The 15,259-nt window shown below is 44.8% G+C and overlaps 1 pseudogene; it reads right to left on the bottom strand.

Annotated features, from left to right (window-relative positions):
- The window catches only part of LOC140699166 (cyclic AMP-dependent transcription factor ATF-5 pseudogene), an 82,454-nt pseudogene extending 68,128 nt beyond the window's left edge, over positions 1-14,326 (bottom strand).
- Between the last annotated feature and the right edge of the window lie 933 nt (positions 14,327-15,259).

The raw sequence follows: 15,259 nt of genomic DNA, 5'->3' as shown, positions 1-15,259 counted from the left end.
CAGGCCTGACCTTGGGGTGTCTGGGAGGCCAGCCTTGACTCTGGGGCTGCTTCGCCCCTCACAGGTTAAAAAAAGAAGGTGTTACCTGTTTGTCTCAGGGAGGAAGAGGAGGGGGAAGAGAGGCACTGCACCCAGTAGGGAACAGCGGGCCAGCCCTCCACTGCCAGCCCCCAGGGGGACCCAGGGGAACTTAGGGGCTCCTCCTCATTCAGTGCTGACCCCAGGGCCAGGGTGGAGTGGGGTGGGGGACTTAGAGGCTGGGGGAGGTGGGTCTGGGTGGCTGTGGGTGGGAGCAGCACCTTGGGGTGATGTATGTAAAATGTGAAAAATGATAGTTTTGTTTGGAAATGATCTCAGACCACTGTAGTCTTATTCATGTCTGCGCTGCTCTACAGAGAGGGGTCCTGAGAAGGAGGCTGAGGAGGTCCCAGGAGCTACGGATCCACAGGGGGCTGACTAGACCTTCCTCCGCATTGACATGGGGTCCTCACACTGCTCCTGGGAGCCTGCGGCTCTCTTTCCCCAGGGACCCCTGCATCGTCCTTTTCCCTCGAGCCTGATTGGCCACGGGCCTGTGGGGCATCCCATCATCATCTGCATCCCTGAGCAAACTAGGGATGGACAGCTACTTTCATTCCTTTCAGCCCTCTGGACATGAACCAGCTCTCTAGAATGGAGCCTGGAGGCAGCCCTTGTCCTTGGAGAGTTTCAGTCTGCTTCTCTGAGGCGGCCAGATGACAGGCCAGGGTGTCCTGTCTGGGTGTCCTGACCAGAGGGGAAGACCTGGCCTGAGAGACAGGGCTTTTTGCCTCTCTGCACCATTGTAGAGGGAGCCTCTTCTAGCCTCCTGGGATTACTGCAATGTGGGGAGTGGTGGAGGCAGCTCCCTCTTAATCCCAAGGACACAAGTGGAATGGGCTGAGAGGAAGTTCACAGGGTGCCTGTTAAAGGTGTGTAAAAGGGGAATGACAGTCAGCATCGCTGTGGGATTTGTGGGATTTCTGTGCAGGAGCATCTTGTCCAGCTGAGGGAGGACAACTCATCTTGCTGTGGCCTTAGGGGCTACTGAGTTTGTAAAGGTGCCCCACAATTACGATTTGTTCCCTTCCCATCCACGGCTGAACCCGTGTGTGGACTAGTGTCAACATAGATTTGTATTTGCATATGAAACAGTTCCTCCTGTAATGGAACCCCCCTACACTGTTGGTGGGAATGTAGTTTGGTTTAGTCATTATGGAAAATAGTGTGGAGAGTCCTAAAAAGACTTACCCTATGATCCAGCAATTCCATTCTTGTGCATATATCCAGAGAAAACTCTAATTGGAAAAGTTACATGCACCCCAACATTCATAGCAGCACTATTTACAATAGCCAAGACATGGAAACAACCCAAATGTCTATCGACAGATGACTGGATAAGTAAGTTGTGGTACATTTACACAATGGAATATGTTCAAGCCATAAACAAGTATAAAATAATGCCATTTGCAACAACATGGATAGACTTGGAGATGGACACTCTAAGTGAAGTTCACCAGAAAGTGAAATATAAATACCATATGATATCACTTAAATGTGGAATCTAAAGGAAAAGACACAAATGGACTTATTTACAAAACAGAAACAGACTCACAGACAGAGCAAACAAACATATGGTTATCAGAGGGGAAGGGAGTGGGAAGGGATAAATTGGGAGTTTGAGATTTGCAGATACTAACTACTATCTATAAAATAGATAAACAACAGGTTTATACTGTATAGTACGGGGAAATATATTCAACATCTTGCAGTAACCTTTAATGAAATAGAATATGAAAGCAAATATATGTATGTTCACTTATGACTAAAGCATTACACTGTACACCAGAAACTGACACAACACTATAAACTGGCTACACTTCAAAAAAAAATTACACACACACACACACACATACACACAGAAAAGAAAAATGAAATGGGTAAATTCCTTGAAAACCACAAACATTTATAAAGAATAATATGAATTCCACAAAATCTGTTCCCGCAAGTAGAAGCAAAGTGATTCTGCTCCAACTTATTTTACGAGGCCAGCCAACGTAACACCAAAACCCGACGATGACAGCTTAAAAAAGAAAATTTCAGACAGATGTCCCCAGGAATATGGATACACACCTTCACAAATTCTCAACAAAATAGAAGTGTGTTCATTTTCTCTGGCTGTTATGACAAATTATTATAAAGTATTACAAATTACAAACTGTATCATTAAATTACAAATTACAATTTAGTAGCTAAAATATCTCAAATTTATTACAGTAATGTTTTGCAGGTCAATATTCTGATATCAGTCAAGGTGTCAGCAGGGCTGCTTCCTTTTAAGGCCTTACAGGAGAATCTGTTTCCCTTTCCCTTTCTGGCTTCCAGAGAACGCCTGCCTTCCTTGCAGTTGGTCCCTTATTTCATCTTCAAAGTGCATCACATTAGTCTCTGCCTTCTATCATCTCATGGTCTCTCTGACTCAGTTCCTGTGTCCTTCCTTTTATATTAAGCAAACCCAGAAAATTTATAATAACCGTATCTCAAGATTTTTAACTTAGTTACTTCTGCAAAATCCCTTCTGCCATACAAGTTAACATTCACACATTGTCATAGAAGTGATTAGACATGGACCCCTTCAGGGAACCATAATTTAGCCTACAGCAAGAAATCCACAAGAATACCTGCCATAAGAATCCACATGAATAGATGATCACCAAGTGGAATTTATTCAAGGAATGCAAGCCTGGTTCAATAGTCAAAAACCAACAGTGTAATCTACCCTATGAAGAATCTAAAGAAGAGAACCCATGCAGTCACATCAATTAATAAAGAAAAAGTATTAAACAAAATTTAACACCCATTTATATAAAAAATGCTCAGAAACTAGGAGTAGAAGGTCACTACCTCAACCTAACAAAGAACATCTGCAAAACACCCACATCCCACATCATAATGGTGAAAGAATGAACTCTTTTCCCGAGTTCAAAAACAATGTTAGGATGTCTGCTCTCTTCTGTCAGTTTGCAACTTAGCACTACAGGTTCTAGGTAGCGCAGTGCAGCAAGAAAGGAAATAAAGGCACACCGACTAGAAAAGAAGAAATATAATCATCATTATTTACAGATGACATTATTGTCTATGGAGAAAACTCCAAGGAATCTATAAGAAAACTCATAATAAATTATAATAAATGGCTTTAGCAAGATCCCAGGATAGAAGATCCATACATAAACATGAATACACAGCATTAATCATACTTCCATATAGTAGCAGTGACCTGAGCAATTGAAAGCCAAATATTAAAACATATACAATAGGTTTCAGTTCAAGGTGGTGCCATGGAAACATACTGAACTCACCTCTTCCCACAACACACCAAATCTGCAGCTACATGTGGAACAATTTCCTCTGGAAAAGCCTAACAAATGGTGGAGCAACCCCTTCACATCAGGCAAACAAGAGGGAAACCACATCAAAGCAGGTGGGAAAGGCTGAGGCACGGTTTCACCAGAAACCCCACCCCTGGTGTGCACAGGCACACTCAGGAGGGAACTCAGAACATGGAACTTCTCCCTGAGGTGTGAACAGTTTGTACCCCCACAGTGGGAACTCAAACTTTGAACACTGACAACTGACAGATACCCCCAAAGCAACGAACTCGGAAGACCCTCAGGGTACATGCCTGTGAGACCCACTGGGCTGTGGTAAATTCAGGAACCACTCTTAAAGGGCCTGTGCTCTTGGTCCCAGGGCCAAGTGCAGAAGCAGCCCTTTGCAAAGCACCCAGACTTCAAGTGAAAGAGAATCATTTCCTAATTTTGAAGCACTGGTCTGAGGGGCAGGGGCTGCTGGGCTCCTCCCCAGGGACTGAGGTTGATGGGTACCATCCTCCTGCTCTCCCTCTGCCTTAATAAAACCAGCAGGTCCCATCTATTTTTTGTTCCCTTCCCTTATGGTGTCAACTTTATGCTCCAGCCAGCAGATGCCATCTTCCCCGCTCTCCCTCTGTCTTGCTATATTTCATTCTTCTTTTTTTCTTCTGCTCCCCTTTATTCAGGAGGTGTCATCTTTGTACTCTCTCACTGCCTCACTCCAGCCATCTTCGCACTGTCCCTCTGAGGGGCTCGAGAGTGCCAGTATCTCCAAGCAGGGAATGTCTACACACTGGTGACCCAGTTTTCATGGCTCCACTCAGGGGCTGCTCCTAGATCAACTGGCTCTGGAGGCCAGGACCGACCGCATGTCTCACTCCCATAGGACTGTAACAGTTGGAGAGACACTTATTGGCAGGCTACTACTTTCAAGGCACTGCACATTAGACTGAGACACACCCCCAGCCTTTATGTGAAAAAAAGGCCTACTTTCTAGCCTTAGCGTTTTGGACTTGGAGGCAGGCTTCAGGTTTGGCACACATCAGGAGGCTACCGAGGTTCTCTCAGGGAAGGTAGGCTGGGGGTGCCATCATTACACTCTCAGTCTGCCTTGCTACAGCTCACTGACATTTCCCAGAAAGGAGTTTTTACACTTATCTGAAGCCCTGTTGTTTGTGACTGTTCTTGAGGGGACACCTCCAGACTTCCTAGCTCCGGGAGCCAGCAGGGCCTGAATGAAATCGAATTAGCAATAAAAAACCTCCTTACAAATAAAGTCCAGACCAGATGGCTTCACTGGGGAATTCTACCAAACATACAAAGAAGAACTCGTATCAGTCATTCTCAAACTCTTCCAGAAAAACAGAGAGTACTTTTTCTATGAGTTTCTACAAACTCATTCTATGAAGCCACCATCACCCTGATATCAAAACCAGGCAAAGAAACTATCAAAAAAGAAAATCACAGACCAATATCAATGAACATAGATGCAAAAACCCTCAACAAAATATTAGCAAACAGAATCTAACAGCCCATAAAAAAGATCATACACCATGAGCAAGTTGGACTCATTCCAGGAACTCAAGGATGGCTCAACATAAGCAAATCCATCAATATAATACACCACATCAACAAGAGACAGGACAAAAACCACATGATCATCTCAATAGGTACAGGAAAAGCATTTGATAAAATTCAACACACATTTATGATAAAAACTCTTACCAAAGTGGGTATACAGGGAACAGATATGAATATAATAAAAACTATTTATGACAAACCCACAGTCAGCTTAGTACACAATGGTAAAAAACTAAAAACTCTCCCACTAAAATCTGTGACCATCAAAGTTGTCCACTCTCACCATTCCTATTCAACACAGTCTTGGAATTCCTAGCCACAGTAATCAAGCAAGAAAAAAGTAATAAAAGGGATCCAAATTGGAAAAGAAGAGGTAAAATTGTCACTATATGCAGATGACATGATATTATATATAGAAAAACCTAAAAGTTCCACACAAAACTACCAGAACTAATCAAAGAATTTAGCAAGGTAGCAGGATACAACATTAATGTACAAAAATCAGTTGCACTTATTTACACTAACAATGAATCAACAGGAAAAGAAAGTAAAGAAACAGTGCCTTTTTAAACAGCACCCAAAGTAATAAAATACCTAGGAAGAAATCTAACCAAGGAGGTGAAAGACTTATATGTGGAGAACTAGAAAACATTGATTAAGGAAATTAAAGAATACTTTAAAAAATAGAAAGATATCCCATGTTCCTGGATTGGAAGAATCAATATTGTTAAAGTGGTCATACTGCCTGAGGCAACATACAGATTTAATGCAACCTCAATCAAATTACCCAGGGCATATTTTACAGAACTAGAACAAATCATAATAAAATGTATATGGAATCACAAAAGACCCAGAATTGCCACAGCAGTACTGAAGAAAAAGAATGAGGCTGGAGAATAACCCTCCCTGACTTCAGACAATAATACAGAGCTACAGTCATCAAAACAGCATGGCATTGGTACCAAAACAGACCTACCGACCAATGGAACAGAATGGAGAGCCCAGAAATGAACCCACAAACTTTTGGTGAATTAATCTTTGACAAAGGAGGCAAGAACATACAATGGAATAAAGCCAGTCTCTTCAGCAAATGCTGTTGGGAAAACTGAACAGCATCATGTAAATCAGTGAAGTGGGAATACTCCCTCACACCATATACAAAAGTAAACTCAAAATCGATTAAAGATTTAAACATAAGACAAGACATAATAAATCTCCTAGAAGAAAACAAGGCAATGTTCTCCTAGGGCAGTCTACTCAAGAAATAGAAATAAAAGCAAAAACAAACTAATGGGACCTAATTAAACTTACAAACTTTTGCACAGTAAAGGAAAATATAAGCAAAACCAAACAACAACCTATGGAATGGGCTCACTCTAAGCCAGGCATCCACTGTCCATGAGCTGCCTGGAGAATAGGTGTTCTATTCACTGCAGTAGCTGAACAACTAGTATGTGTCCTAGTGCATACCGACACCACTTGCTGAATTAATTACAAACTGGGAAGCCCAGGTGGAGTTAGCGGCTCTGTCCAGAATTATCTCGTATCAGTGTTTTCACCAAGTGACACAGTAATCTATTTCCTTATCAGTCTGTCTTCTACACCACCTGCAGCATTCCTTAGGGTGGGTGGGAACATGGACGAGGGCCAGGCAGAGAAGATTCTCTAAGTGATAAATCTCACCAGGAGAGCATGTTGCCCTAGACCACACAACCGTGTGACCCAAGTCTAACACTCTCACTTGTGCGGACTCTGCTTCATACTCCAGGATGATGTCCAAGAGACTGAGGGGAGGGAGGACACTGGTCTCACCAGGCCTGCTCAATTCCAGGGAGTAACAACTAGAGCACTAACCCAAGGCCAAGGGCTCAGTGCTCACCTATGTGTTTTATTCAATCCTCCCAACCCTGAGGTGGGTATTGCTACCCCCTCTCTACAGGAGAAAAAAACAATCTCAGGTCACATACAGGTGCCCAGAGCCCATGCTCTTTCCCCCTCTACTGTACAGACTCCCAGCCAGAGATCAGGACATGGGCCTCTGAATCTGGAAGTCAGTCAGTGGGTGGTGGGCTCTTGGGTGTTTACTGTTAGGCTGTATAACTCACATGTAAGATATGTATCAAATATTAAATATGTTGTAAAGAATGCCACCCAGTTTGGCTGCCACCCTCATACTGCCAGAGACAGGAAAGCAGAAGCACCCAAAAAGCAGCCCAAAGCCGCTCTCCTGCCTAAATGACATTGCCCTCCCCTCTTCTCCTCCCCACCAGCCCCCATCAGCAGGCCCCAGCCCAGCACAAGAAGAGCCAGGGAAGCAACACCAAGAGCTACCCTGGTAAGTGTCAGAGGTCATTGGGAGACACCACAATACCATCCCCATGTCACTGTGCCACCTTAGAGAGGCTAAGCCTTATCAGATGACTCCACCTGGGCCTCACTGCCCAGACCAGTGGTGGCCACTAGCCCAAGCTAGATCAGATTCTCTCCCCCAGGAGTCAGAGTGCTCTGAAGACACATAACTCTGGGAAGCGAGGGTCAGCTCTCTTCTGCAAGTGCATGGGGATGTGGTGAAAGTGAAAAGAGAAGAAACAAAAAAACAGCTGTGCAGAGGTGCAGGGTGCAAGAAGATTCTGTAAATGTATAGAGGGTGGGGAATTGCTGCCTTGATCTAGTTTTTAGTTCCTATCTTCCTACCATGTTTTAGTTCCTATGATCTAGTTTTACATCCATACCTGAAGCTTTAACTGCTCCTTCTGTCTATGCAACACCATGAGAAATATTCCTGGATCTTAATCACAAACTCCCCAATTTCTACAACCTATTTGCCACAAGTAGTGCCTGAAACACTTTAGCACCCTCCCCTATCTTTCACCCAGCTAGCTCTAAGTCATTCTCCAGGTCCCAGCTTAGACAGCACTTCCTCCAGGAAACCAGCCCAGACTAGTCCTCAAAGCTTTGCTCCATTTTTAAGGGTATAAAGGGTAGCACTCTGCACCTCATCATTCAATAAATGTGATTACTTTCCTGTTAGACTGTAAACACTCAAAAGGAAAAAACCACTTCAATCCTACTGCTTAGCACACAGGTCAGGCACACGCTCAGTAACATTACTAAATGAATGAAAATCAAGCAACTGGTGGAGGTATGTAGGAAGAGCGAGAAGGATCAACACTGATAAACACCCTTCTGATAAAAATGAAGCTGCTTTGACCCTACCTTCCTCACCCCTTCCAAGTTTCTGCTTCCTCCCTCTTCCAACCCCACAACAGGCACAAGTTTGCCATGACAATCATCATGTTATACTTTGGTGCCAGTACATTCAGGAACCCAGGCTGGAAAAAGCATGTTTCCAGGTAACTTGTGACAAGAGAGGAAAGTCTACAGTACTTTAGGGAAAAAAATAATAATGACAGGTTTTGAGGTCCAGACAAATCCCAGTTCTACTATGCAGTTATTGTCTATGAACCCTGGACAAGTCACCTGATGCCTGGTTTCCTCATCTGTGCAGTGAAAAAAAAAAATAATACCTCAAAGGTGAGGATGAAAATGACTCTGAAACCATAGCACTGAAGGCAAGCTTGCAACTAATGTTACCTCGTCATGGTGAAGTCCACGCAGACCTCACCTCTACACCCCAGCCCCAGCTCCTACCAGCCACAGATGGGTTCAGAGCCCAGAGCCTGCCCTAAGACCGAGCATCTGAGAGACCCTGGAGACCATCTATCCTGTTGGCTTTCCAATGTATGGGAGCCTCAAGAAGTGAAAGAGAAAAGACAAGCAAAAAGGAAGAAACAGTATCTCAGGGTCAGGCAGGTGGGTGGGCAGAGCAGGCTGGATGTATGGGGGTAGCTTGAGATGTTTTTTGGGGAATCACGTGATTTTTACTTAACAGCTACATAACTGTGAACAAGGTGAGGAATAAACTATACATAGTTCCTGGAAACCTCAACTAGGATGCTTTTCATTAAAGCACTTTTATTAATAATTGAGAATTGAAAACATACAAATTAAATTCTTCAGAATAGCATATACATTATCGCTAACCACCAGGAGCACATTATTAGGGATGTTACTAATATCAAAATGAATTTTCTTTGCATTTTACTTGCACTCAAAACTGTTCAGAAACTCTGGGTTTTCTGTTGCTCATGTAAGATGGTCTCGTCCCATCTCTGAGCTCTGAAAACCAGACAAGAGACTTCTTTTTTAAAAGTCAAATTAACAGCTAAACCAGCACAACTAGGAATATGGTCAGGAGCCTCTGTAGATGGTTTATACCATTGCTGGTCCTGCCTTTCAAACAGGTGGTACCAATACCCAGCAGAGTCCCAGGGAGGGATGGAGGGAGGACTAGAGCTGAAAGTAATAAGGACAAGTTGATGGAGGAGATGAATCTCAGAGGAAGGCAGGACCTGACTAGGACCCAGCCCTTCTTCATGATGGGCTGGAGGGAAACAGCACTGGCATCTAAACAGGATGCTCCTCTGGTGTAGGGACTGAATGTGCTGCTTGCAAACTGCATACAGGTCATTTGGCATGTCCGCCTCCACCACATACACACCAGAGGCCAATAACACCTCCAATCAATGCAACAACAAAAAGTGAAACAAAGCCCACATACATTTCAATGCCCCTGGAGACTGGATGAAAATCACACACGCTGAGTAGTAGCCCTAAATAGGTAGAAAGAAGAGACAAGTACAGCGGGTAGAAAGTCAAAGAGAGACAAAGAGGGAAACACAAAATCTGATGAGGAACCAGCAGAAAAAGGGCATCCTTCAGGGACCTTCACCGACCATTTCAAGTCCCAACTGCTTAGGAAACAAAGCCCCTCAGAACTCGGCCCCACCCATCCCAGCTGCCTCCACTCCAGCTTTCTCCCCAAGGCACCCACCCACAGCCTCACTTCTCAGACAACTCCTGCTTTTCCTGACCGGCTGTGCCGTGTTCAGACTGCTGTGCCTCAGCGTGCGCACTCTCCTCTACCCGGAGTGCACGTCTCACGGCCAACTCCCAGTCAGACACCAACACCCAGCACGAAGGTTTGCGAAGCCGGACACGGACAGCCACACGCCACTCAGGACTTTGTCACCCACAGCACTCTACAGGGGCTTCTGTGTTCCCGCCCAACTGCACCCCATTGTCTGGAACAAGAGCTACTGAAGGGCAGGTGCCACGTGAGTCCTTGCAGAGAACTGGTGCTGAATGAATTCTAAGTGAATGACCTTGCATGAAAGGTTTTTAAAAGGCTAAAAAGCAAACCATGCAAAAAGCAGACAATAGATATTTTCTGCTATTGAAAGCATGCATTTTCTCAACTCTACTCTTTGGCTGAGTATCACTTAGGAAGCAGACACAGATGCTCTACCACTTCCTAGTTGGGTATCTGTGGGCAAATTAAGTAACCTCGCTGTGTCTCAGACTCCCACTTACCGAAAGGAACCACCCCTGCAGTGTGGCTAAGAGGACTAATGAATATATGCTTAAAAAATAACAGAAAACATTGACTAAATGGTAGTTCTTACCAGCCTGCTGTGATCACAGAAACATTAACAGGACCAGATACTGCACCATCAGGAATATGAGCACGACAAAATTTTTGTTAAAACTATGTTTTTTTGAGGAGAGCTGAAAGTTAACAAATCCAACAGCTTGTCTTCCAGCTGCACCCTGCTCTCTACAGTCCTCTGTACTGATCCCTACTGACCAGTTTGTCCCCGGCTCCTCAGACAATGTGGACTCCCAGGTCTCTGGCCTCTGACCACACCTCCTCCCCCTCTTCTGTAGCTGCCCACTAAGGACACCTAAAGTCAGGCATTTCTTAGGCTCAGCTCACACATTTTTTCTCATCTTATCCCCTCTCAAGCCTTCAATTATCATCTCTATGGAGATGGCCCCACGACCTCTCAGTCACATTCAGAAAATGTTTCAAGCTGAATTTATCCAACACAGATGGTTATCTTAATTAGATGATGAAACATACAGCTTCAACTTCTCTCTTTCATATCAATTTTTTCCTTTTCTCCTGAGTCTTATACATCTCACCAGTCCTAAGATTCCTCTTCCTTTGCCCACCTCTTAAAACTACTTGCTTGCCAAGGCTTCTTTGGTTTTTCTGTTCTGTCTCACTGGTTCCTAACTTCTCTGGGATAATGAACCCTTTGAAAATATACTGAATGATATGGATTGTTTACTAAAAAGATAAACACAGAATGTAGGTAAGCAATTTCACCTAACCAATGATCTCAAATAACAATGTGTTCCTGTACACCAGACTGCCACTTACACAAACTTCCATCTCCAGATTCTACATCCCTCTTATTTTCAGGATGCCTTGTGGATACAACCTAAAGGGCCTACTTGCATCATAAACTTAAGAAGTCCAAACCAGAACTATTTCTCCTTAACAAACCTCCTCTGCCTACAGTATTCCTCCCCTAATAATGGCACCACCATGTCCCTAAGCCAGAAGCCTTGCAAATAATAACCTTCCCCATACCACATCACCAGGTCCTGTCTCAGAATCTCTCCCAAATCCAAATCCCAACTCTTAAGCCTCTTACTCTGTAAGACCTCATCATCCTTTGCCTCCCATACTGGCCATGATGAAAAGTCCACCACTCCTCTGACAAGAGCCCATTATTGACCCTAACATCTCCATTTTCCACACCGCTACATCACTTCACCTTTAGAAGGTCACGAGCCAAGCTGATTCCCAGCCTCAGTTTTCTCCTGTCATTTCCACTAATGTTGATCTACAGTCTCCCAAAATTTCAAAACTGATCATGTGCCTGCCTCTTTTCAAAAACTCTGATGCTTCTCCATTACACAAATATAAAATCAAACTCCATTCTGCCTACAGAGTCCTCCACAATTTGCTACCTAAGTTCTTTTCCAGGATTGGATTCCATAGCTTAGACTGTCACTTGCACCTATTATCTTTCTATCAAAATCACACCACTCAGAAAGGCTCAATTCAAACTCCACTCTTTATATCCCCTATGTAATGTTTACGAAAGGACTTTTCATGGAAAAGGCAAAATTCCTAATGAACAGATTCAGAAAATTAAACAAAATTGTTTTCTTCCTTAAAATTTTAAGTCCTTCTGGAAACATTAAGCTTTTCAAAATATCAGTTCTTCAAATATTATTAATATTTCAATCAAGAAATCCTTCAAAAACCCAGCATTGTTAACCAACATTTACTAAATACTAATAATGCACAATGTAGATTAAACTCTCATATGAAGTATCATCAACCTGAAGATTAAAAGCTATAATCTAGACGCAGGATTCTAATTCCAATATTTGTACTTGGATTTTACTTAAGAAAGGAAAAAAAAAAATACAGTAAGTGGACTTGACATTTGAGACTTAAGTCACTTAAGCCCACAGCCGAAATAGAAAGTTACCATATCTAAATCATCTTCAGGCTAGGAAAAATTCTCATCAGTTAAAAAAAAAAAAAAAACTTTTGACTGAGATGCCATAAAATTAGGCTTTTTCAGTACACATTAAAGCGTTAATTTTTTCTAAGGGCCCAAGGATTGACGGGCAATTACAAGTCCATCACAATGAGACCTGGTGACTAGCACACATACCAGCAGGTGCACAGCAATCAGACCTACTCCAGGTAAGTGATGTTGTGGGCAGTACTGTCTTTCTGTTACCTTCTAGGACCTTGTTTCTTTTAGCCCTGACCTAATTTAATTCCTTTTATCTCCTAACCTACTGAGTTCACGAGAATCTTCACAACTGTGTACTGTGAAGCACTCTGCTCCTGAAGAGAATGCAAATATTCAAGGTTTTTTTTTTAAAGAATTTTAACTCGTCTTTGTACCTAGCTAACATACATGGTAAAATATTCCCTCTATGTATTTCTAAAATTATTACTGTTCAAATTGGAATGTTTCATAAATAAATTTGCTTATAGAGTAAAATATGCTAAAATTTCAAAATTATTAATAACACTAATTAAGGAAAATAGGGAGTAATGAAAAGAGCTCTGGCAACTGAAACCGGATCTCAGGCTACAATCTCAAGTCTGACTCTTCAGTTCTGGGACCTTCAGAACTGGCTTCACCTCAAAACACTTTCTCATCTGAAATAGAGCTAGCACTGCCCTTCCCTCTCTGCTGGTGGCTGTTCAGGTAACATGAGATAAGGTATATAGCACAATACCTGACATGAAGTGATCATAAATAGTCTGCTTCCTTCATACAACACAAAAGACACACATGAAGGTTTAGGCATAAGGAAGCCTACACCACAAATCTGCATGAGCACAAAATATCACAGGTAGTTGGTTCTAACAACAAAAAACAAACAAACAAACAAAAACCACCATCAACCCCATCCCACGAACACTTCTGAGGGATCTGGAGCCAGACAAGGGCGCCTGCATGTGGTTCTGCAATAACTCCGTCAGGGCGGCATACACACAGACCACTAAAGCTTTAACAGAGAAAGTCCACAGTCATTATGCGAAAACCTCTGAAAGCCTTTATGGCAGTATGAGAGCTCACGCCCGGTAAAAGGGGAGAAAAGTCAAATTAGGGCCAACTCCAGAAGACTCCTTAAATAAATCACAACAGCGATGCTGACTTACCCTTCCTGAAACGCGAACAGTACCATGCCCAAACCCATTTAAACACTTGAAGATGGAGACATTCCACACCCACACTGGTGCCACTTCATGCCTGTTAGAAAGCCTGCGCAGGGGAGCACCACTGGCACCACGGAAGGTGCTGAACCAAAGCCGTCTACAGAAAAGGCAGGGGAGGAGGGAAAACAAGACGATGACTTCGGGGTTGTGCACTAGCGCCGCTGAGAACGCTGTCCAGACCGCAGCCGCCTCCTCAAGCATCTGAAGTACTTCGCGGCTTCACTATGGGGACGTCAAGGGAAGGCCGCTAGTCAAGTACCCTGGGGCTGGAGGCCGTTCCCGTCCCGGGGGTCCCAGGTCCCGGCCTCCGACCCCCGCGCCGCTCCCCTACTCCGCGCGCCATCGAGGACCGCCCGGGAAGCACCGCGAGTAACGACCCGGCCCGAGCGGCCCGGCCCCGCCCGAGACCCGCGGCGCGAGGACGGCGGGCAGCCCGGCTGCGGTCCGGCCAGGGTCGGGGTCGCGGGTCGGGCACGACGCCATTGCAGCAGCCAAAGAGGCGGAGCGGGAGGCCGGGCGGGCGCGGCCGGCACGCGGGGCGCGGACACTCACCACACCACGCGGTAGGAGCCCTCGAGGAGGAGACCGCTGGAGCGCGGCCCCACGTCGAACACCTGCCCGCGGACCACCTCGGGGCCGCCGCCCGCCGCAGCCGCCGCCGCCGCCGCGCTGGGCTTAACGCTCCGCGGCCGCCGCTCGGCCCACGCCACTCCTCCCGGAGGGTCCGCGCTGCCGCCGCCGCCGCCGCCGCATCAGCAGCCGCCGCCTCGCGGGAGCCGCGGAGCTTCTGAAACGACGGCCGCTCACACCAACTGCCGACTGCCAACTGGCGGGCCGGTAGGCGGAAGGAGGGGCGAGGCCGAGGAGGGCTCTGGGGCGGGCCTGTCCTGGCAGCGAGCGCGCGGATTGGCTCCTGTGGTCTGGGGGTGGGGCTGCGACTCAGAATGGAGACAGGATACCTGAACTGGTGTCCACACAATTTGTATTTCTTTCTATTAGGAATAATTTTGCTGTGAACATTTGTAAACCAGTTTTTTGGGGATCTAGGTTTTATTTCTCACAGCTGCATACCTTAGATTGTCATGGCTGGGTTATAAGGAAACTCAATGGTTGGCCTTTTTAGAAACTCCAGACTGCTTCCAAAGTGGCTGCACCGTTTTACATATTTCCACTAGCCGACTCTGAGGGTTCCAATTTATCTCTACATTATAGCCAACACCTGTCATCGTCTGTCTTTTCGATGATAGTAGTCCTCATGTTTCTGAAGTGGCATCTCCTTGTGGTTTTGGATTGCGCTTCCCTGATATTGAGCTTCTCTCATATGCTTGTTGGCCATTTGTATATCTTCTTTAGGAGAAATCTGTATTAGCAATTATGTATTCTAGATAAAAGGCTCTTTTCAGAAATAAGATTTGTAAAAAATAGTCTCTCATTCTGTGGCTTGTCCCTTACTTTCTTGAGAATATGCTGCCCCAGGGCCTGACATTAGCTCTTACCTCGCATTGAATCCTCCCTGGACACATATGTGGTGGTCTCCCTCCTTCCTTCAGGTTTTGGCTCAAATGCCTGCTTCTCAGTAAGATCTCCTTGGATCCCTTGAAGTGATTACCCAGTAAGAACAATG

The sequence above is a fragment of the Vicugna pacos genome, chromosome 11, assembly GCF_048564905.1.
Source record: "Vicugna pacos chromosome 11, VicPac4, whole genome shotgun sequence".
In the NCBI taxonomy this organism is placed as follows: domain Eukaryota; kingdom Metazoa; phylum Chordata; class Mammalia; order Artiodactyla; family Camelidae; genus Vicugna; species Vicugna pacos.
The sequence above is the reverse complement of the archived record's forward strand: the minus strand, read 5'-3'. Positions and strand labels throughout refer to the sequence as shown.